Consider the following 635-nt stretch of genomic DNA (forward strand, 5'->3'; position numbering starts at 1 on the left):
TCGATGACCCCATAGCAGCACCCAGGAAGCCTGGAGAAACAGAGCTGCATCTTCTACAATTTCCAGCCATGAGTGGCAGGAGCCAGTGGCAATCATATTGGGAGTATGTCATGCACGTATGACATGTGGTGGCCTGCTCTCGCTGGTGACCCATGGGCACCTAAAGCCTTTCTCCCCTTTACCGTATCCGTTTCTTCATCTGCTATTTGGATTCAAAGAATACCCATGCCTCTTTGAACGGACTCCAGATGAAAGAGGCATTTGTGTGGTACCTTCAGTTCTTTGCAGGGAGCCAGTTTCCCTAGCAGGAAGGCTCTATTACAGAGTGGGAAAAGTTTAATCTCTATGGAGCTGTGCTACCCTAGGTAGGTCCCTTTACCTCTGAGTTTCAGTGTCCAAACCAGTAAAATGAAGACTCTATCTCCCAGAATGCTCTACATGAGCATGAAATGAGGTAATGTATGTGAGCCCCTAGTCAGCACCTGGAACATACTAGGGGTTCAGCAAATTACTTTCCTTCCAAGAATGCCACGGTTAGCTCTAAATCTTTTTAAAGTGATGTCAAATGGGGAATCTAAGACATGGTGTCCAACGTAAGTAATAATTTGTTGCTGATAGGCTGAAGCCACTCGATC

This window comes from Panthera leo, chromosome A1 (genome assembly GCF_018350215.1).
Source record: "Panthera leo isolate Ple1 chromosome A1, P.leo_Ple1_pat1.1, whole genome shotgun sequence".
In the NCBI taxonomy this organism is placed as follows: Eukaryota; Metazoa; Chordata; class Mammalia; order Carnivora; family Felidae; genus Panthera; species Panthera leo.